This window comes from Castanea sativa, chromosome 11 (assembly GCF_040712315.1).
Source record: "Castanea sativa cultivar Marrone di Chiusa Pesio chromosome 11, ASM4071231v1".
NCBI classification, from domain to species: Eukaryota; Viridiplantae; Streptophyta; class Magnoliopsida; order Fagales; family Fagaceae; genus Castanea; species Castanea sativa.
Genome location: NC_134023.1, coordinates 39,897,031 through 39,921,219, shown reverse-complemented (window position 1 = coordinate 39,921,219; position 24,189 = coordinate 39,897,031). Strand labels below are relative to the sequence as shown.

Sequence of the window (24,189 nt, the reverse complement as noted above, 5' to 3'; positions counted from 1 at the left end):
TATGAAAAATGTGACTGAGTTTAAATGTTGAGTAACACAAGATGAGAAGGGAAAATATATATATATAAATCAAATTATCCAAATCATGCTATGCAGTAGAATAATATTATATTTTTATATACCATATTTAATTCTTTATAATGCAATATGATAACATTTAACATTCAAATAGAACAAAAAGAAAGAACAACAAATTAAACAACAAAACTAAATCGCATTAACCCAAAGTAAAGTTCTTAAGAACATAAGAAGTTATCAACCTAAAGTAGAGATGCCAAAAAAAAATAAAAAAAAATAAAAAAAAAAATCCACCGAAAAATTGAGAGAGAGAGAGAGAAGCAACTTTTTTTTGTAAGGAAAAACTATACATAGAATGGAAGAGATAGTGACAAATTTATAATAAAATAGTGTGAATAAAAAGAGACAAAAATAAAGAAAGATAAAGGGAAAAATGAAGAATGATATTAATGTAGAGAGTAGTGGAGAGATAAAAAGGTAAAGAATGGAGAAAGTGTAAATATTAAAATAAAAAAAAAAAAGTAAATGTTAAAAACAATTATAAGAAAATTGGAAAAAAAAATGAAAATAATAACGTGGACATTGATGTGGCTCAACTAGAGCGTAGCAACAATAAATACTACACTTTAGCTTTTAGATATATATAAATATAGATATAGATGTATGGAAATGAATCATTTTATAATAATATTTCTATTATACCCTCATTTTTAATTTTTAAATTAAAAAGAAGAATGTTTAGGTTTATTTTAGAATTTTCATTGGAAATTTCATAAAACTTCGTTTCATTCCCTTTTATTCCTCTCCAATTTTGGGGAGAATGAAAATTTAAGGTTATGTTAGTAAAACGAGGAATGCATGTATAAACTATAGCAACTAGTTTGCATCACAGGGGATCTTATCGTTTTTTTTTTTTTTTTTTTTTTTTTCCTTTGCTCATTCTTCAATAAACTACACCAGGTTGCATAATGGGAGAACTTAACTGAAGATGCAACTGTCATTTGAGAGGAAAGAAAAAATCCAAATGCTTGCTAACAAGTTAACAAAATCTATTTTTTGGCTGTAAAATTTCTTCTTGTTATGCTAAAATCTATCCATTTATATTATTGTTAAAAACTCTACCCCACTTTCTTTTATTTTCCTTCATCTTATTTAGCAATTAAACACCTTTGCAACAAACTGAAAAAGGGAAAATAACAAATAAGGTTTAGAACTTAAATCAAATAGCACAAAAACAAGAATTTTAAATTCAAACAAAAACACTAAAAATAAAAGAAATTACTTTTTTTTTAAAAAAAAATTTCCTAACTCTCTCACCAACCAAACTTAATAAAATAACAAATAAAATTAAGGACTTCTTGGGTATGTGGTTCCTCAAATTGGCACTTCTATGATATAGAGTTGAATGGTAAGAGTTGTTTCATACAATTGACTTCCAAGTAGGATAAAGCTATATTGAGCTTCAGTCATACTCATACCATATATTCATAATTTTGTTTTTGGCGTAGCAGTAGAGATGTTTGCGCTTTCAGGCAGCATGCTAGAATGGTTTCCCATTGATGGTTGGATGTTGAAATTTATTGAGTTATATGCAAGCTGGAACCTGTAATTTATTGACATCTGTGCACAAATCAACAGTTAATAGACATCTCGGACGCCCAAACAGATAGATTGATTATGCAAACATTAAGAAAGTAAACTTTTTTTACCCAAGAAAGGTTGGTAGAATAGAAATAAAATGAGACATAGGACCATTCAACATGAGGCAATGGGAGACCATGCTCCAAATTAGCATTACAGCAGCTACTAAACTTGCCTTTTGAACTCGCCAAAAGCTCAACAACACCTATTGGCATAACCAAATGCACTCCAAACAATGAAAAAACCGCAGTCCAAATATACAGTAGTGTTGGTTAGGATTGTTAGAGTCGTTAAACTCAGTTATCCTTCTGTCACGTATTTTTACAACAGATTATTGGAAGACACTTCATTTAAGATTACTGGAAGATGCTTCATTTACTTACATTCGCCATATGAACAATAAAGGTTGGCAAGTTCAAAAGAGCGCTAAGAGTAACATTGCCTCTTAATACAACTTAATACATAGGCAACTAAATTCAAATCACCTGAATACCAGCTATCTCCCCCAACCCCCCTCCCCCCACTGAAACCATCTCATTCTTTACCCAAATTAACTTCAATCTAGACATAGCCTCAAAGCAAAGCACAAGTGAAGATAATGAAGCAGATCAAGATTCCCCCCCACACAAAAGAAATCACGGTCATCTGTACGGGGAATAAAAATTGTGAATGGGAGATAAAGAATTTAGCATTGAAACCATACATTTCAAGAACCAAAAATAAATAGATTCATGATTTTAAGCCCAGTCCAGGATTCAACTGGAGGTCAAACCATGGTGAAGTCATATTTAATGTAATAATGAATCAAAATATAAATATGTAGATTAAGTTTATAAAAATAGCAAAAGTGACAGAATCTAAACAGCATTAGAATCAAGAGCCAATTTCCTTTTCCATTTCCATTTTATTCCATAAGATTAAAACAACACCAATTTTCAAATAAAATTATTCCAAATTGTCTCACACTAAAACAAGATCATGACACAAATTCAGCAATACAGTATTGTGCATATAAATCCAATAAAAAACATAACATTCAACAATTACACTGTATAGTGTATAAAATAATCAAAGAACATAACAGAACATTCACAGAAATTCAGCGATAGCAGAGCATTTGACACTCAAAGGTTCAATCCCATGTGGGTCCATGAGCTGTGTATTTACTCATCTATAAACAAAAAGAAGAAGAAGAAGAATCACCTTACTTTACAATAACAAAGCAACTAAAGATGCCGGTATGACTACCAAATTTGCTATTGCAAGTCAAAATCCATTTCCACCATTTTTCCTGATGGTAAATTCATCCAGCACCACGTGAATAAAAATTCCCAATTTAAATGGTAAAGAAAATTGATGGAATAAAAAATTCCCAGTTTATATGGTCATGCATCTCAAAAGCAAAATGAAGGCAAGTATGAAGGACTGTTTTTGGTAAATAATAATAATCGAAATAAAAAGAACTAAGAAAGGTATGCAACCCAAGAACATTGTAAATACAAGAGTAACATGCAGATATTATTAAAAAAAGCTAGCTCTTAAAATTAAGAAATAATACCAAAAAAAAAAAAACCCTGAAATAATAGAAAATCCAGTAAACTGGTATATGGCATTTATCAGCATCCATCCACGCACACAAATATCTTAGAAGAAGAAACTTCAATGTGAAAGTAGATAGTTCGTGATATTCGAAAGTCCAAGCATTTCCTCCTGCAAAAATGAGTGCAAAACATAAAGTTTTCAATGTGGGCAAATAAAATTCATACTATCTGGAAACTTTAATCAAAATTAGAGAATGCATGTATAAACTACAGCTACTAGTTTGCATCACAGGGATCCTATCATTGTTTATTTCCTTTGCTCATCCTTCAATAAACCACACCAGGTTGCTAATGTGAGAATTTAACTGAAGATGCAACTGTCATTTGCGGGGGAAGCAAAAATCAAAATACTTATGAACAAGTTAATAAAATCCATTGTTTGGCAGTAAAATTTCTTGTTGTTCTGCTAAAATCTATCCATTTATATTATTGTTAAAAGTGTTCGTTTTAACTTTAGAATAAGCAAAGGACATCAAATTAAGATAATATGAGGCCTGGTTTTATTAATACAAAAAGATGTACACATCAACCTGCTCTACAAAATTTTGATATATAAAAATGATCCTCTTTGTTTGTGGTGTAATAAAATGCAGCGGGAAAGCTTAAACGACATGGTGAGGGTGACTCAAGTCTCTACTCTTTTTGGTCTAAGTTATTTTCTGTCCATTTTTCATCTTATCTCAGTTAGTCCACAATTCTCTCCCAACCACTGCACACACACACACATAGAAAATCTTCAGATTGCGTAGCAGGCACTCTCCACATACCAACTGCTCCCCACCACTCATGAGCTTCTTTCTCTCATAATCTCTCTCTGATCTCTATATTTACCATTATGGGCTTGTGTGCAGGAACAATCAAAATCAAAGCTTTCTGACCTTTAGTTATGCTTAAAGTGACTTAATGTTAAAGAATTATGATAATTAGGGCTATTATACAAGCAATATATGGTCTCTGATAGCAAACATGAAGGTTAATGTAATTATTTAAGTGTCTAACAAAAAATCTACATTGTCAACAACTAACTATATATAACTTCAGTGGATTCCAGTTAGCCCAACTAGTTTATTATCATTAAATAAGGAACCTAGGTTCTAATTCTGGCTACACCAAAAAGAACCAATTGATGTCTTGATTGTATAATGAAGAGCAACATCATGGAGCGGACACCAAAAGTTTCAAATCCTACCAAATATATAATAAATAAATAAAAATTATATATAACTTCAACGACTGATATTATGTTCAAATACAAGCTCTAAACCCTGAAATTATCAGGGTTTGTAGGAAAGAAGTCTAACAAATTGTGCAGAAACAAGTCACAATAACTTTCAGGACGGCAACAGAGGTTTTAAGATAGGATGGTTTGGGGTATTAGTAAGAAGTCAAGGGTCAAACTATATGCGGAGTTGCAACAAATAAGACCAAGGTTTTTATAAAAAATAAAAAAATAAAAAACATAAAAGAGGCTTGATGACCTAAAACTTTGGGCTTTTAAATAGATTTGAGCAATATTTGTAAAACACATTAGTTAACCGTAACAGTGTAAAATGAAGCGAGAGTGAGGATGCATCAAAATGATTCGTTATTTATTTATTTTGAAGTACAGATTTATTTATAAAAATTAGGTACAACTTTAGTGCACTGGAGATATAGTAAAGAACCTTCAAGAAAGAAAAATTTACAGCATGATTAAAGTCGTAGAAAGAAAGGGATCAGTGAAAAGGAAGGGGGGGGGGGGGGGGAAGCAGCCTATAGCAGACATCCTATCGAAGAGCCTTTAACTAAAAAAAGAACTTCAGCTATTTTCAACAACCTCAAAACTGCAGTTTAGTGAACAAATTTCTTATTAGAATAGACCATAGCATGTTTTTTTAGCATAAAGAACAATAGTACTAACAGAAACACAACATTTCACCACCTAAACATGTTGATACACATCCGTTGAAAATAAACATGTGATTGAACCCAGTTAAGCATGATAAAATAGCATTCGTTATCAAGATACATCACATAGAGGAAAGAAGAGAGGATGATATAGTAAGATCGCTTGTCTTGGAACCAACTCTCTGCTATATAAATTAGCTTTTTATTGTTAATATTTAAGGTTCAATGTAGTTCACAAACCAACAAAGACCATGTAGCTTGGAATGGCATCCTGGTCACTATACAAGGACTTTCTTACTCCTTTTCAATGTTCTCAGTTTTAGAGCTTCTTTTATTCAGTTATGTTTTTTTGTGGTCATTTCTTCCTTTAAACTGAAGTCAGGAGAGCTATAATCTAGCTCTCTGTAACACTAAAGGAATAACAACCGTCTTACCACAACAACCATTCACATATAGATACAAAAATACTAATTTATAATAGCCACAAAAGGATAATGTGAACTAGGATAAAAATCAAGCTTTTAGCAATACTATCAAGCCTAATACTAAATTTAAAGGAATAACAAGGGTTTCAAATCATCCATACCTCAAATGACTTCACTTCTTATATGCATGCCACCATCTGTTTAGTAAGATACCACGTTTGCTCCATCAAGTAAAACAAGGCTGTCCATGAAATTAGTTACGATTGAAGGAAATTGGATATCAAGTTCCTTCTCATGTAGATTTTCAGTGTCAATTAAAAGAAACTTAAATTCCTTGTTCTTTACTTGATGATCGATGCACTGAACCAGAAGTGAACCATACTCAGTAAAGGCAATGCAAGAAGTTACTTGGAGAAATGGTACAACAAAAATTTTATGCCAGGACTCAACCACACCATACTCCCTCATCACCCATATGGAGTATTGGAAGCCACATGGTTGAATATGTCCACATTCAATATAAGCCAATTTCCCTTTGAATAATGCAAGACATCTATCATTAGAAATCATAGAATTATCAGGCAGTTCTAGCTTTCTGAATTTCTCACTATTGACATCAAATGCCATAATAGCTTCTGTCCTGTGATTCTCTCCATATATATATGCCATCCAGTGCAAGGCTCCACTAACCAATGGGTTTGGACAATAAAAACTTATATCCAAGATCAATACATTGGTTGGTAACAAAATTTCATACCTTCTCCATGAATCCGAACTTAAAGTGTACACCTCAATCTCATGTTCATACAAAGGAGATAATGAAATCCTGACAACCTTGTAGTCATTATTCTCAGAATGATACGCAAATCCAAGTTTAACACACCTTAACTGTCCTAAGCAAGTATCAGGAAATTTCTTGAATTTTCTAATGCTGGGGTTTTACAAATATATATCAATACTGGGATAAAAACACAAATATTCATCAATACTGGGATTAAAACTAGTGAGATACAATAAGCCATTGCAGGAACCGACTATTTTGACAAGCCCAAAATCAGAAGGAATTCCAGTCTCATAAATCCTATCAAAGGTGCAGTCAACTGCAACCGTACAGACCAGTCTGTTAGAAGAAAAAGGATGCCATGGCACATGTATCACATAACAACTAGCATTATTATCATGATGGAGATCTCTGTTTTTGTTGTTAAGGTGGGTGGAGATGAAATTAGGAGTGGTAATTGAGGACTCCCAGGATTTGCATATGCACCTGAATCTCATCAATGATTTCACCGGTACCCTTGTAAGGATGTTGTCGAGTATGATGTCATCTGGGACATGATTCTTCCTCCGTCGAAGAATTGGTGGTTGTCCACGCGGTTCACTCATTTCTAGAAGTGTCTGAGCAATCAAATGGACGAAACGAGAGGGAAAAAGAGAAGTACCTAGCTGAATGGCAAGTGCAGTGAGAGGTTTCTGTGAAAAGAAGACTTATTTAAGAGAGAGAAAGACAGACAATCTCTCTGTCTTTGCTATGGAATAAGCACCTTGCCGTGCTTACATATCTCATCATTAAGTTGAAAAAATTTACACTTGCAATGAACCTGCAATTGAGAGTTTACAATGTTAGTTGGCTTATTAAAATAACATAACTTTGATTAGTTCAGTACCAATAGACACCCTTGACACACTCCAAAGTAATGCAAATGTTCAGTTCCAATAAGATGTTATACTATTCAAGTTTAACCTATAGAGCACATGTTCAGTACCAATAAACTAACATTCCATCAAACTTGCTTTGTCGAAACAATAAATAAATAACCCAATGTAGCAGACCCCAATTTAGTTTAAGTACATGTTCAGTCCCAAATTTTTTGCCAATAAGGTAAATATTTTAATCCTAAGAATTCACATACACACAGAGACATCCTACATCATATATTTAATCATAGAATTCACAGTAGTTTATTTTCTATGCTTTCTCATCAACTTAAAGAAGCATAATTCTTGGTCCACTTCAATTAGGATTTCACAAAATTCAACCCTATTGCACTGAAAACCTCCAATTGGTCAATTTAACACAATTAACAAAGTTTATACCTCAATTTGAAAAACCTACACTATTCAAAATTTATTGGGAAGATTTTCCTATACCTCCACAGCAAACCCATAATTGTATTGATAAATAAATAACCGATAATTGAGTTTTATACCATAATCACTAATTCTGTGAAAAAACTAAAAACCTAAAAAGGAGCAAAGAAATCGAGTACCCAGTACTTGTGTTCCTCAAATTTTGATTTGTCCCTTCACTCTTTAAAGAGCAAAGAAATCAAGGTATGGACATGGGTGAGTTACAGAAGGATTTCATCTTGGGTTACGGTTCGAAATTTCATTTTGGGGATTTTGATTTTAAATTCAACGGGTCTGACACTCTAACCAGTGAGGATGGTTTTGATAATTCGATCATGTGAGGGTCACGTGGGAATAAAAGTGGTGGAAGCAGGAGTGGCCATTCGTGTTAATGAGTGGCACAAGGTCATTTTTTCCAATTAAATTTTTTACCAGTGATAACCCTCAGTCCTGACTTAATCTTAGCCAACACCACACACTTACTACAATAAAACTAAGAACAAATTATATAGAGATGTTTAAACACATAGCACACACAATATTGACAAAGACTCCACCCTCAACTTTTATTACTTAGGGTATGTTTAGTTGGAGTGAAAATAGGGAGAATGGAAAATAAGGAGAGGAAAATAGGGTGAAAAATGTCATTTTTTATTGTTTGGTTGAGAGAGAGAAGGGGAGAGAAAAGTGGTGGAGCCCACAAGTTTTCTCTCCTCCCCCTTCAAAACGAACCCTTAATCTCAAGTACAAAGGAAACCCTTTTACAATCCTAGAAAATTTCACAGAATTTTCACAAGGCCAAAATACACTCTGCTGTTGACACCCCCAACAGCCTTAGTGTTAAATACACAGAATTAATTGCTATGACAGTTACTACCTAGTAACAACCTGGGTCTTGGACAATCTGCCACTTGTGTTCTAACTTAGAATACCTTCAACTGATATTTTTTTGGTCTGCTCTCCACGTTTTCAACCCCTACACAGTAGGTCTAATCATCAGGAAAGTTAGAAACTGTTTGGTAACTACCTGGTAATTGCCACTGCACATGCACAGCCCATGTCTCAACAGACCATAAGGCCTCTGCCCATCCTCCAGTAGCCCATACAACATGTTCCCACAAATTTTGGGGATGCTTGGCCCATGCTCAAGGCCTCCCATTAGCACTACAGCCCACACAGCATGCCCACACAGCATGCCCACATGCAACACACAAAGTAACTGTCATTAGCCTACTAGCACTTGTTCATGCATTCAGCCAGCCCCATCTAGCTCAATGCCTTGCACACAACATTTAATCATCACAATAGCCCAGCCTTGCCTTGCACTCAAGCCACCAAGCCCACACACAAGAAACCAGCAACTAAGTCACCAATGCCATGCACCATCACATAGGGGCACCACCTACTACTGCTCATCATCAAAATCCATATTTGCCCACCATGGCCCACCTCTGCCATGGCCTTGGGGCACCATGTATAGCAAGGTGCCTCCACATGCTACCCCTCATCACTGCTCATCGATCCAACTCGACTAGGGAGACTAAGCAAGTCCCCTTTAAAGAGCCTTTAGAAGCATCACTAATCAGGCATGAGGAGCCATGAGTTTGTTGAGAAAACATGAAACCAAATGACTGACCCAATGCTGCCCAAGCACCCTCATTCATCATGCCATCATCAGCAACATATAATGCTCCTAACAATGTGTCAAGTTCGTGTTATGTTAACTCATGGGTATCCAATTATATTGATCAACACTAACCTGACATGTTTATTAAACGGGTTAAGATTCCTCAACCCTAACATCCCATTTATTAAACGGGTTAGTCGTGTTGACCGGTTTATCAGATTTTATCAAAATGAAAAAACAAACAAATAAATATTTTTAATATAAAATTTAGAACTAACAAATAATTACATAACAAATAATTATTCAAAACTAAAGCATATCACAATATCACAAATAATCAATCATAATATGTCAAAGAAAATAAATCACAACTAATAAGTTTATATACCTAGGGTTTGAAAGGTGTATTGGTAAATGTTATTTAATTAAACGGGTTAGACAGGTCAAACAAGTTCTATAGATTGAACATTAACCCAACCCGTTTATTAAACGGGCTAGTCATGTTAATCCAAATATAACACAAACTCATTAAGTCTCAACTCATAACCAGCTAATTTCATTTCGTTTCGTGTCGAGTTCATGAGTCGTGTCCAATTTTGCCACCCCTAGGTGGAAGGGCCACTTAAGACACGACTATTTATTTTTTAATTTAATTTGTACCACATATGCATTCCGCTTGCCACATAGGCAAATTATGTTAGTCATCTATCCGTAAGGACTAAATTGAATGTAACTTGAAAATAATATGGACCAAATTGACTACTCTCAAATTGTAGGGACCAAACAAATTGTGACCCCAAAATATAGGGACCAAAATAGTATTTTCACCTAATAATAAACAAGGCTATAAACAAGTGCTCATTTTTTAATTAATTTTTTTTATATTTTTATATGAATGCATAGTTTCACACTATTAATTAATGTTTGGTCTTCTCTCGCAAATGTTTGCAATTTAAATTGCTCCACTCCAAATGATTGCATTGTCATTTTGAATTGCGCCACTCCAAATGTTTGCATTGTTCACGCATTTTGAATTGCTCCATTCCAAATGTTTGCATTGTTCATGCCTACAGTTGTTTTTTGTCTTATACCAACCTAAAAGGCCTTCAATTAAGCTCATTACTTAAAAATAAGGCAAATTCATCACTTACAATTAGAAAGTTTAAAATGTGGTAACTATCAAAATGTGGTAGCTATCAAAATGTATACTAATAATAGTATTAATAATTGTGTTCACCAATATATATACTAGTCACTAACTCGCGCAATGCGTGACATTTTTCTGATGGATTAGTCATGTTTAAACATGTAAAATCTGTAAGTTATATGTTTGTTGTCTTCTATTACAATTATAGGTATTACATCACAACATTTATAAAATACCAGCATATATATAATTAGTAATAGGTTTTTGATGTAGTTGTCTTGCGACGTTTGCGAAGCATTTGGATTGGTAGACTCTTTTATTCTAATTTTAGAATTTCAACCGCTATGAGAGAAGTCAATGGAGAATTATTAGTTGAAGTTTATGTTACTTCTATTTTCTATTACTATTAAGAAGTATTATTCCTAAAATGGTGAAGAAATTGCAAGATTGGAACTCATGACACAAATGATAAAGTTTGGTTTAAAAGAAAATTATGGTGGCAATATTCATGCTTTACAAGTATGAAATAATGCATGTAGTTATATTACTTGGGTCATCTCAAGTCATGCTCATACCAACCAATTATCTCCTTGTTCCGTCCACGGCACCACAACATGAAATTTTTTATCAATTTATCATGGTTTGTGCTAAATGTTTGACAAATTTTCACAAAGCTTTGTTGCTCACTTGCATAGTCCTAAGATAAAAAGAAAACTATCAGAATACAAGCTATTTTGCAAGTTTACTGATTTTTTTGATAAGTAGCAATTTTGCAAGTTCATTGATAGAAGGATGAAAAAGTACAAGCACCACTCACGTGTTCGGAGGTCTCTAAGTCAATGACCCATGGTGAAAGATATCAGAAGGAATTTGGGAAAATACTTCTCAATTATTATTAGAAGAATCAACTATACAACTTAGAGCATCCACATTCATTTTTTCTAATTCTATCATATTTTATCATTTAAAAAACTACTTTATCAATTATACCATACCATTTTACAATACCCCAACATCAAAATTTTTATTTTTCTATTCTACACATTAAAATAATATATCTTTACAATAAAATATTTTTTTCCCTTTTTTTTTCCCAATTTTATCCTCACTGAACTTTTCACCTCTTCTCTTTCAAACTCCTCCATACAACTCCAGATCGGCGAAACTTGAAAAAAAAAAAACATCACGCAGATCAACGCCACAACCACCACAAACTCCAATCTTCCACTCCTCCTCCATCATCCATATCAACCCAACTCCTCCATCATCCATATTAACCCAGGTCGGCGAAACTGAAAAAAAAAAAAAAAAAAAAAAAAAAAAAAAAAAAAACCACCACCTCCAAAGAAACCCACATCGATCGCATACCCAGACTCCTCCTCTATCATCCATCTCAACCCACACGCCGATCGCAACCCACAACAAAAAAATCATACCAGAAACCCACAACAAAAAATTATATCACGCTGATCGAAGCTTCGATTCAAACCATCGAAGCCGTCACGCCGACCCATCGGAGCCATGCAATTCCACCATGGAGCAAACCCACGGGGTCTTGAGTCTGACCAGTGAGAGAGCAGATGAGAAAGAGAGAAGGAAGAGAGAGAAAAGAAGAGAAATAATGATAAAGGAGAGAGAAATTTCCGGGGTAAAAATGGAGAGAGAGAGAATTTAAAAAAAAAATTATCCCATTAGTTACAATACCATCTTACATTTAAGATGGTACTGTAGCTCAATTGTATATTTTTTTACAATTGTTGCAAAATACAACATTCAATGGAGCTGGAACTTTAGGCTGAATTGTAAAAAAAATTGCAAAGGAGGGCTCCATTTGCCATTTGCCACATTCAATGTAGATGCTCTTATATACGAAACAAAGGAAAAAATCTATCTCTAACTAACTACACTTGGCACGTGTGAACTGTAAAATAACCAACCTTCTCACGTGTAGTAACTAACTCATTAATAATTAAATACAAAGCTACATGTAGTTTTAGGTCCTAAGCTACTAGCCGTTTACTCTGTTTTTCAATTCTGCAGATTCACTTGCTCTTGCTTCTGTCAAGGCATGATTCATTCCTTGCTCCTCATGCTCTTCATCCTTCTTCTCCATATTTTGATAAAAGACATGTAAATGGTTATGCAAGCAGTAGAAATTAGCAATAACATCCATAAACAGAAGCAGATTGACAGTCTTTTTAAAATATGTATGTTTCAAATTGCATGGTTCTATAAATCATAGCATGATGTTTAGGATAAAGAACACAACCATTTTAATAGAAACACAACATTTAAGCACCTAAACTTGTTGATCCACATCCCTGACAATAACACGTGATTGAACACTGATTAAAATCTTTCATAAAGCTGCGGTCTCACACAAAGAAACATTGGCGGGCACCTTTGGACTCCAAGGAAACATAGCTCCAATAGGTACTTTGGAAGCCCTACAATAAGAAATGACATCAAACTTTCTATTTTCCATTATATTCCAAACCATTTCATCCTCTCCTCCAGGATGGAACTTCACTGTATCCAACAATTAAGAAGAGGAAGACACTAACTTAGGGCCGGCCCGAGGCCTAGGCCATTTAGGCCTAAGGCCCCCTAACATGAAAAGGCCCCCAAATATGGGGCATAAGTGTTTTTTTTTTTTTTTTTTCAATTAAAAAAAAAATGAGTTAAGTGTATAATTTTTTTCAAATGCCTAAGATATTAGAGTAATGCTAGTATGTTACAAGTTCTATTATAAAGTCCTATAAATTGACATTCACCAATCACATGAAATAATTCAATACTCATTTATTCTTTTGTTGAAGTGTCACCTCATTACCACATCAGTTTGTAAGCCTTTTGCAATAAAATTTATAGTAAGTTTAGCATTTTCTTCACAAAAAAAAAAGAATTAATAGAAATGCAACCTAATCTCCATTAAGTGAATGAAAAATGCTAAAAATAATACAAATTTTACGACAAAAGTCTTACAAATTGATTTTTTTCGCTGTATCACATTGGCAATTCTTGATATAATAATAAATGAATGTTTGAATAAATATATATATTTTTTAAATTGGTGATATGCTAGTTTGTAAAACTTATATAGTAAGTATCATTAGCTCACTTTGGGTGAATTATCTTTATTAATAAATATGAATTAGTAATAAATTTGAAATAAAAAATATAATAAAAAATAAACTAAAAAACTGTATTATTTAAATGATATTTAGATATAAAAGGCCCCTTTATAATTTTCGCCTTAGGCCTCAAATTATCTTGGGCCGGCCTTGCACTAACTCTAGCTCCCCCGACAGCTCTATATGCCTTTAAGTTCTTCCTCAAAAACCTTACAAGTTTAGTGAACAAATTGCTTAGTACTATAGACCATAGCATGTTTCTATAGTGTAAAAAATACAATAGTATTAACAGAAACACAACATTTCACCTAAGCATATATATTGATCAGCATCCACTGACAATAACATGTAATTGATCCCAGATAAGCAAATTCACTTATCTGGGAACCAATTCATTTTCATATAAATAAACTCCTTTATCGCCAATATTAAGGTTAAATGGAGTAAACAAACCAACAAAGACTATGTAGTTTTAGCCAAGGAAGTAAATGTTGGCGTAGGTGTGTGTTCCAAACCCATTTATTATTCTTTATTTTTTAACCGTTGGAAATTAATGTTGGGCAGTAAATGATAAAATAGCCGTTGGGGCAATAATGGGTAAACTAGCCATTGAACTTTTATGGATTATTAGTAACTAATAACTATAGACCATTATTGTCTTAATTAGTCTATATAATACCATCACCACACCATTTTCTATAAGTCATATTTTTACTCTCTTTCAAAACACACAATTCTATTATCTATCTCTCCCCCATATTAATTTATAATGTTTTTTTTTTTTTTACAAGATAGAATTCTACTCTAGCTTAATCTAAGTATATATGTATGTGAAGCTCCCTCCTAAAGACTTGAACCTCGGCCCTTGCCTCCCACTCTCCACAAGCACTTATACTTGTGAAGTGACCATCGCACTAACGATGTGCGGTAGGTTAATCTATAATGTTATATGTAATAAGAAAATGCAATATTAGAAGGTTGTTCTTGAACCTACGCAAGTGGAAAGGCAATCTAGAAGTCATATTTTTACTCTAGCTCTTTGTCTCTAAAGGAGTAAAACCATCCACACTGTAACAAACACTAACATAAAAATATCAAATAATAATTTATAGCTACAAAAGGATAATGTTAAGTAGGGATAAAATTCAAGCTTCTATCAAAATTATCATGCCTAATACTAAAGGAAAAGGAAGGACAAGGGTTTCACTTCATTTGTACCACTAATGACCACTTCTTATGTGCACGCCATCATTTGCTTAGTAAGATACCACATTTGCTCCCCCAAGTAAAACAAGGCTCTCCATGAAATTAGCTACAAATGAAGGTGTTGGATATGAGGATATTTCTGATGTAGAGTTTCTGTGTCAGTTAAAACAAACTTTAATCCACGGTTATTTACTTGATACCAAATCAGAAGTGAACCATACTCAGTAAAGGCAAGACAATAAACTACTCTGTCAAATGGTACAATAAAAAATTTATTCCAAGACTTAACCACACCATACTCCCTCATTACCCATATGGTGTATTAGAAGCCAAGTTGTTCACATTTAAAGAAAGCTAGTTTCCCTTTAAACAATGCAAGACATCTATGAAGGTTTTTTTGCAAAGATAGAATGATTGAGTAGTTTTGGCTTCCAGAATTTCTCAATATTGACTTCAAATGCCATAATAATCATAATAATCTTCCATCTAGAAATTCTCTTCTTTTATATATGCCATCCAATGCAAAGCTCCACTAACCAATGGGATTGGAAAATTACAATTTGGACAATGGTTACATTGGTTGTGAACTCGATTCCAATCCTTCTCCATGAATCTGAACTTAATGTTTTCACCTTAACCTCAGGCAGAGATAGAGGCAAACTTGGCAAGAAACTAGAAAAATCAAGTAATTTTTTGAATTTTCTAATACTGGGGTTTCACAAATATATAGCATTAACGCAAAGTAGAGGTAGTAAAATCAAAGAGACAATAAGTTATTGCAAGAACCCACTATTTGGGCACACGTAGACTAAAAATCAAAAGGAATTCCAAACTCAGAAATCCTATCAAACGTGGGGTCGAAAGCAACCGTAAAGACTTGTCTGTTTGAAGAAGGTATATGTATATGCATGACATAACCATTAGCATTATCATTATCATTATGATGCTAATGCTGATGATGATAGGGATCTTCATTTGTCATTATTAAGGGGTGTGGAAATGAAATTAGGAGTACTAATTGAGAAGTCCCAGGATTTGCAAATGCACCTAAATCTTATATATCATTGATACTTTGGAAGGACTCCGTAATAAATTTTGCATCCTATATTAAAAGACCAAAAGAAGCAAAGGAGGAAGAATCATCCTTAGGGGAATTAATGGAATTAAGGTATTTGTTCATTTTCAAAATATAGAGGAAGAAATTGATTGGTCTCAAATATAAAGAGATTGTATAAGCTAAAAAGAAAAGAGTTTGACAGCCCAAGGACGATAGGTTGGGCTTTAGCTAAGGCCCACAACAAATAGTTTTTAGAAATGAGTTTTCGGACCAATGATGATGCTCCCAAAACTATGGCTTTCTGACGAAGTAGAAGGAAAAATAGAGAGTACTGAATAGGATAAATTTTCCAAGTAATAGAAGTTTAATTTATGTTCCTCGGTGAGGCGGAGGAAGTCCTTTCTACATGATATTACAGGAGAAATATGTCCCAATCGTATTTTTTCTAGGTTCCAACCCTTAATTATGAGGGTTTTTGTCTCTTTTATAATGCTCCAGCTCTCATCTTGCCCCTCCACGTGGGGATTTGTTGACCCTTCACCAGGATACTTGTTCTATCCCTCCTTTTCAGGTCATGCTAGGTGAGATACAAGTTATCTTGGCACTGTTTAGGTGTCATTCAGCCATTAATGCGGCTAATAGTTGTTGCAGTGTATCTAATGCAGAGGTGGTGGGTGATTTTCAGGAAAATTCTCATTTGTAATTAGCACAGATCAAGAGCCGATGTCCTCCTAGGAGGGCAACTCCTAGTCCAACATGAACCTTTCCTTTCCATGAGCTTCCCTCTTCAGGCAGGTTCCTCAGCCCTTCGCTCCTCCTTGGAAACCAAGTAGCCCACCCCAGTGTTGGTGAGTAGGCTTATTAGGCTTCTTAGGCTCTTCAGATAAGGCCCAAAGGGTCCAGCTCTTCCAACCTCCCACAGAGTTAAAGTGGGGAAGGTGTTTTTTTTTTTTTTTTTTCCTACCTTTTTCAGTAAGGAGAAAGTATCTCATATATCTAATACATGCATCTTCTCCTTCGTAATGCATGGATCCCATGTAATTGTGGGGTCCAAACACTAGAGGGAATACTATCTAACGAATGGAATAATTTATATCTAATGCTACAAAAATTGACACCTAGTAATATACAAATTATAGAAGTTAATGGAGGTGAATAGAAGGAAAAAAATTATAATATTTTCAATAATTTATAATATTCCACTAGAGGCTCCCCCAATCGAAAGCTGCGGCAGTAGGGGAGTTTCAAGAAGATCAATGAGCACCCATTGATCGAGTTGGGGAGTTTACCTCTGCCTTCTTCTTTCCGATTGATCAAGTAAAAAAAATCCAGTTGATTACGAGACTTTCTGATAGAGGATAGTTTCCAGTAGAGCGGGAAGGCTTAGTTAAAAGGAAAGCAAAAGCACTTTCAAGAGATCCTAGGCCGAAAGCCATTTCTCGATAGTTTAGTGAGCCCCTAGTACCTTAATCAGAGAGCTTGAACACGCTTTCTGCTTAAAGAAAGATTGCCATAGAGACGACTGATACAGACAGGGGACAACTCTTTTTAAAAGAAGAAGTTCGTCCCGCACCTCCTGGTGTGCTGCTTCCTGCCACTACTTTTTGAGTCTCCCACTCCTCTATTGGTTGAATTCATATTAAAGAGAGAAATTCCAGTTTCTCTAGTGGAATTAGAGTTTCTCTCTTCCTAAACTGGAAATACACTCTTTCATTTAGGGTTTTTTCCCTCGAGTACCCACCCCCCTGCGTAACCCCCTAGTTTAGGCTCATTAATAGCGTGTATAATCGAACCAGGCCGAACCTAACGCGAAAGCCCTTGCGCGGTATCCGTTTTCTTGTTTGTTGACAGGAGAAGTCTATTTACATGAAGGAATTACATTGAATAAAGTAGAGGAATAAAAACCTCCGGGTGCCCTCCTATGTTGGAACTCCCGCCAAGCGTTCACTCGCTCCCGCACCCTGCTCATGGTTTACTTTCTGGCATATTTACTATCTTCGTATATTTGTTATTTCATATGTGATATTCTTCTTCTCTAGAATAGTGGAATTCAACTTTCATTTCTATTCCTTCTCCCAGGCATTCCTAAGCACTGGCATTTGTTCTCGTTTCCCCTTTGAATATTGGTTGAACATTGGCTATTATTCAAACCTATTTCTTTCTGGGCAAGCTTTTCACTTTTCAGTCAGCAGTATCGAATCTTTTAAGCCAAAGGAAAGGGAAATCCCATATTAGAAACTCTTAAGCTAGCCAGTATCAATTTGAACATCTTTATTAAGAAAGCGCTTGCTGTCACTGCCAGATAAGAGATACATTTTTTTTTAATTTAATAATTAACTCTTGGGGAGGGCTATCTTTCCTTTGCATCTATTGGGATAAGTGTCTTATTACGCAAGAAAGCTATTTCCAGTTTTCTTCTATCCCGTGTGGGAGAAAACTGAATCGAGTGTGAGTTCCTTTTTTTGGGGGTTTGTACGCTTTTCTGACCTTAAGCATATAAAATAGATTAGAGGATTGGATCTATAGTGCCTAAAGCTAGTGATAGCGGATTAGAGAATTCATTTCTTTCTAGTCATAAGTCCTCCCATTTATACTCTTAATAGGATTACCTAGAATGCTGAGCTACCAAACAAGCCAACGAGCGAGTTCGAGTGCTTCTGCCTCTGCTTGCGAGCCTGTCCTAAGATAATAACTTATCCCCGAAAGATAGAGTTCCCTGCCGCAGCTATTGGGAGTTCTCTTGTGAGTTCCCCGCCATCCCGACCTGTGCCTGTCCCTTTTTCAAGTGAAGTTCTAGTCCTTCGCCTTTTGGGCCAAGAACAAAGTCTCTTGAACTTCCTTAATTTCGGGAAAGGAATGGGGGAGCAAGCTATTAAGTTAGATGACTTAATCCAATACCGGCAAGTAAGGAAGCCCCTTTGAAAGCATTATTCATTATCCGAGTGAATCCCGTCTTGTGACAAGTTTAAAAGAAGGACTATTGAAAGCGGGGATAGCGGATTATCTTCTCGGGAAAGCTAGCAAGCCATCTACTTTCTTTCTCTTTCCTTCACCCCTCAAGTAGTAAGGCTTTCCATCCACCCCGCCGGTCCTAATCAAATAAAAGATCTTATCCGGCTAGCCATTGGTCGCTTTATCAAATCTTCTCCAATTAGAGAGTCACTTCGTCCCTTTTGGAGTGGAGAGAGGAGTACCGAAGCCCATTAAGTGTAATTTCTTCTCTTGAGACTTCTGTTACAAAAGTGCATTTGCTTCTGCCCGGGAGGGCTATATCTATCTTCTCTTTTCTTTCCTTTAGGTATAACTCTAATAGATTTCTTTCCTCCCCGATGGGGGATGCATGCCGGCCGACGGATGCGGAACCTCCCTTTCCTTTCATGGTCCGGGTTTGCTTCTCGCCCGGGCCGGTGACCTTTCCGATGTTGCGATGATCCGGGTGGCTGCCCCGCTCGGGAATGGGTCCATATGTGGGTTCGGGAGGAAGAGGACTTCGACTCCCAACTCTTTCTTGATCGGGGAATTGCTGCTCTTTGAATGTCAACAGCTTGTTGATTCCTTGCGAGAAGTAAGAAAACGTCGGTGGATGCCACCATCGGACATACTCCAAGACCATCTTGCCCTCTCTGTCATCCGGCATTATCACGAAAGCAGCCCCGTGCCCTTTCTCATCATATGTGCGCAGTACCCCGCCGGTTCCGAAAGGTTAAAGATGACGCGCTTGACGTCGTGACCGGGTGCCGGAATGAATTGGTCAAAACAAAATTCTCTTGCAAACCGGTGGGGATTTTACGGTTCTGCCGAAGCACGTTGCCCTACCGCAACGTCGAATGCCGCATCGCATGGAGATCGATCGATACTATCTTTGATGCATTTTCACAACAAAGCAATAAGTAGCAAGGGCCTTTTTCATCGACCTTGTCGACCAATCATACAAGATTTAGGGATCTCTTAAATACCATGCTTGTAGGGTCGCCACGTGAAGCTCTTCGGATGACAAATAAAGAGCCTGGCTATCTTCGCATCGAACTTCCCGGCTTTAATGTTCTCAATTGCAAGCATCTCCGGACATAATCTTTTAGCTTCCCCAGTCCAAAAGCGGCAATCTCATATACGGCTTAGGAAAATACCGGTCCAGCCATGCATAGAAGTAGTGGACCGGGGATTCCGCGTTGCACCGGCCGGACCCACTTTCTCTTGGGCAACGGCGCCCAAACCGTAATAAATGCTGGCAAGGACGGCCACAAGGCCTAGCATCACCGGCAGATTTGGAAGGGGATTTCGGACCAACAGATGAGGTGGGATTGGCCCCAGAACCGGAGGGACGGGAGGAGCGAGAGAGCTGCTGGTCATACACTCGCCAGAGAACCGGCCCCTCGACCACCAACGGCAGGGGAGCTCTTGACTTCTCCATACTCACTCCCGAGGATTTTTTAAAACTTCCACGACCTCTTCTACCCGGATAAGAACTCAACTCACCGTAACCGAAACACCACCCGGCCCCGAATCATGACATACATGACTTATCTTACTTCGATCCGATACCTCTCGATTCGAGAGGAAATGCGCATTTGTATTATTTGGAGTCTCCCCATCTCGATCTCTACTAATTGGATATGGGACCGGGTGAAGGGAAGCTTTATGGGAGAAAGGAGGAAAAGGTCGGGCTAGTAGCTAAAGGCTTTACTCAAACATATGGGATAGATTACGAGGAAGCCTTTGCCCCGGTAGCCAAGATGAAGTCTGTGCGTCTCCTGCTCTCTATTGCTGCGAATCGAGATTGGCCTCTCGTTCCAATTATATGTTCAAAATGCCTTCCTGAACGGGGACCTAAAGGAAGAAGTTTTACATGAGTCCTCCACCCGGTTGTGTAAGGGGGAGGAGAACAAGAGAGGTAAACCGGAGTGGAAGCCAAACGACGGGGCCGAAAATCCGTGATCGATCCGAAGAACCACCGCCGGATACGATTCTCGCTTCCCCTTCATACTACCAAAAAATGAGATTCTTGCCCGCCTTTCTTTCAGCTTAAGAAGGCAGCGGTGAGAATGAGGATCACTTCGGAACTCTAGGAGAATGGGCGTTTTAGGGCGGGATCTAAAAGCTCTCCAACGTGTTTCGGAGCCTTCGGCCGTGAGAGGAGAGGGTCTTTTGGCTTCCTCAGGGCCGTGTGAAGCTTAGCTTGCTTTAGCAGCCACGTGATGATTCAAGTTCGTGGTAGGCGTAGAAGCTGGGCCAAGCGGTAGCGAAGCTCAGGTGGTGATGCAAGTGCGCGGTGAGCGTAGTAGCCCCCTCTCGGGCATGCTCCTTGTACAACCAAGCGAAGAGCTAGTGAGGGCCGGAATGGAATATCATATGTAGTGTAGAAGCGGGTTTCGTCTCATTTTCCGGAAAGCCAGTCATACTATTCCACTTTAGCTAAGCTAATGATGAAACAGGATCTGGATTTGTCTGCAGATGATGATGATGTCCACTCCTGGCTCAATGCGCTTAACGAAAGGGAACTTTCTAGATGAAGAAAGAATTTTCTTGGCGCCTATGCTTTATTCCTGAGAAAACATTTCTCAATATATGTTGAGTTAAAATTCATCATGTGAAGAGGGAAGCGACTCATTTAGCTGACCGTCAGGCTAACTTGGGTGTTAGGCTGCAGTCTTGTAGTCAGTGGATGGGAGGTCTTCCATTCCAGAAGAGATTTTAATTTAACTCTTTCTCCCACTTATCATCTCTCTGTGGGACTTGTTCCCTCTTCAACTCAGCGCATAGATAGGCATTTTTATTGAGAATGTTTTAAGGTCCCACCTTACCTTTAAAAAAAAAAAGTAGCCGAACCGAAGGAGCTCTCACAAATAGAATTTGAGTACCACGGGGAAAAGCTAGCTGGATAAACAAGACAGGGATCACCCGCTCGGCAATGCTACCTTGGGGAGGAGACAAAACACTTTAATATAACAATGGAAACTCATATTCAAAAGCTTTTTCGATATATGAACAAGATTACTATGGAAGAGTTGGTGAACATTGTTCGACTCATAGCTCTAAGATGACTAGCATGAATGAGCCGGCTTCAACACCACCTAGACTCTTAATCATAGACGTACTTGCACCGACCTCAACATAAAAAGATGAACCTGGTCTGTCTATTTGTATGCATTGGCTTCACTCACTCCTAACCTCCCTAGACATAGCAAAGAACACATAATGAAAACAGCCCTGTAAGTGGCCGTACAAGGGAACGAGAAAGGAGTTTGATAAAAAAGAGTTTGGGAATGTCCCGCTTAGTTAACAAACATCGAGTTTGGAGTCGGGGCAGCATGAATACGAGACTATTGAAGTGAATTTTGGAATCATTTTTGTTTTCTATCTTCGCATTACCAAATTGGAGAATCACCAAGACCTTTCAACGATTCGACGCGCCCCTAAGCTAGACGCTTCACCTACCCGACCTCGAGAGAATAGAATGAGTCGCCCTACTAGCCTTGGTCTTACTAAGAGTTTGAATTGCTCTGTAGGCTAGTAGGGCGAATGAATCGCATTAGTGCGATTTGGCTAGCCGAATCGCGCCCGCCGAACAAATCGCCTCCTTGCTCTTTGTCTAAGATTGGACTAAAGGTACCAAACCAGGCATCCTTTTTTGTTGTTTTTCTTTTGGCTAAGAAGCCCGTAGGGTGTACGCCGGCAGTACATTGCTTGAACCGTGATGGCCACAATGCTTAGCTATTGCCGATCCCCAAGACGCCTTTGGTTGAATGTTCACACTCGATCCACCGTCCGCACTTCCTACATTCACTCCCGGAAATTGAAACAGAAAACAGAATTGTAACCTCCCGGTCCGCCGTAGTCGCCTCACGGTGTGCCTCGACCGGCGAGTCTGCCGTCTCCACGGCTTTCCCTTTTGCGGGCTGCTCCTCAAGCCTTTGAGTGCCGATCTTCTCTTGGGCCGGCTCCGAGGCTCTACCCTAGCTTTTCATAGGTTCCTCCCAGGGGCCCTTTCTCGTATCGCGCGCGCATCTTCAAGCAATCGGGGGGGGCCGCGCCGAGTACATAGACGAGGCGGTCCCGGGAATTAAAGCCCATTCCCTCGTGCTCGGAACTCCTTAACTTCGGTTGAACAAAAAAGGTGAAATCTTGTGAAACCGTAGCGTAGGCGAAACCCGGCAGCCCGCCCGCAGTTTTACCTTCTCCGGTCCTGGAAGGAAGCCCCACTTTCCTTCCTTCCCCCAGAAGGCAACAACACTGGGAGGAAGACGATCAGGATCTCATGTGTGGCAGCTGTTGGAACAAACTCCGAATCCAAGAGGTACCCACCTAGAGAAAAAGGAAACTCACCACTCACTGGTGAAAGAGGAGAGAGAAAAGACCAATGGAGGGCCCCGGGGCTGGAATGCGGTAGGGTCTTCAAGCCCCACGCTCGATTCTCGAGATTCATGGGCCGTTTCGCGAAGATCTTCGATCCGAACCTTCGCATCTACTCTCTCTTAGAGGATGAACCAGGCCTTCGCTCTCGCAAGAATATAGCGATCGAAGAGCTATCGCTCAGCCGCCGCGCGTATTACGAAAGCCGTATTGCCCGAAGGGGCATGCCGCAAGAGCGTCGGTGAGTGGTAAGCGCGGGAGGCGTGCCCGAAGCGGCGCCGACATCGTGTGGTTCCAGTGCCGTCGCTAGATTGAGATCCGCAGGTGGCGGGGACTTCGACCGCCTTGTATCGGGTGAAGAGAAGGGGGCGGTAGGCTTAGTAGGGCTCGAACCTACAATATAACCGTTATGAGCGGTACGTTTCAACCAATTAAACTATAAGCCCCTACGAATCGCTACATGCAATTCGCTCACTTCGGGAAGAGCGGACGGAAAGAGGAGGCCTTTGCTCTATCTGCTTTTTCCTCTTCCCAGGAATGAAGAATTGGATAAAAAAAAATGATTTGATTATTGTTTATATATATATAGAATATTATATATCTATTATTAATTATAATAATATAATAAAGCAAGCGGCCCTTTCACGACTCAAACTGCCGGTACGCTTTCCGGCTCGCAACGACTCAAACGGGCGGGGGCTCTTTATTTGCTTGCAATGCCGGCTGTTCGCCTTTAGTTAGAAGTAGAAATAGAGGGCGCCCTTTGCCCCACACTTCAAAAAAAGTACATAAGTAGTGAGAAAGAAAAACTTGGTTACGGGAACCGAAGGTTAGGCCGACTACTTACTTTAGTATAGCTGCACTTAAAAAAGCGTATTCCTACCTCCTTTTCTTCCCCTTTCTGTCAATGTTGCTAATTCCCGAATACTAATAATGTACCCTCGCGCATACAGTTGCCCAACAACT

The 24,189-nt window shown here is 37.8% G+C and overlaps 1 pseudogene; it reads right to left on the bottom strand.

Annotated features, from left to right (window-relative positions):
- Window positions 1-3,073: 3,073 nt before the first annotated feature.
- On the bottom strand, window positions 3,074-8,042 carry LOC142617874 (F-box/kelch-repeat protein At3g23880-like; annotated as a pseudogene).
- Window positions 8,043-24,189: the final 16,147 nt, after the last annotated feature.